At 36.7% G+C, this 870-nt stretch overlaps 1 non-coding gene across 1 annotated transcript; it reads right to left on the bottom strand.

Annotated features, from left to right (window-relative positions):
- Positions 1-528: 528 nt before the first annotated feature.
- trnas-uga (transfer RNA serine (anticodon UGA)) lies at positions 529-610 on the bottom strand. The gene has a single exon. It is a non-coding gene; the product is annotated as a tRNA-Ser (tRNA).
- Positions 611-870: the final 260 nt, after the last annotated feature.

Raw genomic sequence — 870 nt, forward strand, 5'->3', positions numbered from 1 at the left:
TTTGGTCTTGGACAGTTACCTTGCAATCTAACACTGTATATCCTATTGTCTCTGGAACAATAGTTGGCAGTTGGAGGAGTGATGGTTCTTTACAGTGAATATCCAAAAGAAGATGTTCACAAGTTCAGCCCAGGTAAATGCTTAGCCCATATTCACACAGACGTAAACCTACTCACTTAATGCTGGTTACAATATTGTAAAATCAAAAATGCCAGAGAAAGGTGACAAAGTGTGATAAAAAAATGTAATCAAATATTGTCATTTTTCAATAAAGTATTGGCTTTTTCCTCGCGAAAAAGTCATATCAACTGCTTGGAAGGCAGCTATGCTAACCACTATACCACCATCACTGGACAATGTAACGTTTACTGCAAATCTTGCAACACATCTGGTTATTGAGACTGAAAATAAATGCTCAGAGCTGCATCGGTGCCTTCCAGTACCTATGAGATATTACAAGAATATCCATGAATGCACATCTGCCATTCGTTATAAAGGGATGAGGGACCACCATTAAAGTATGGCCTTTGTCGTCAGCAGGATTCAAACTTGCGAGGGGAGACCCCAATGGATTTCAAGTCAATTGCCTTAACCACTCGGCCACGACAACCTGAAAAGCAGCGCTATACCTGTGTGCACTAATATTGATAACCTATTCAAGGCAAGGCGCCTTTATTTGTATTGCATATTTCAGGAACTGGGCAATTCAAAGTGCTTTACACAAAAAGAGTTATAAATAAAAATAGATAAAACAACAATAAACAGTTAAAAAATTAAAACAGATAAAATGCAAGAATAAAAGTTACAGTGCAGTATACAAAATTAAACATTAAAGAAATAAACAACCATTTAAAGAAAGGCAACATCAAA

This window comes from Etheostoma spectabile, chromosome 20 (genome assembly GCF_008692095.1).
Source record: "Etheostoma spectabile isolate EspeVRDwgs_2016 chromosome 20, UIUC_Espe_1.0, whole genome shotgun sequence".
Taxonomy (NCBI): domain Eukaryota; kingdom Metazoa; phylum Chordata; class Actinopteri; order Perciformes; family Percidae; genus Etheostoma; species Etheostoma spectabile.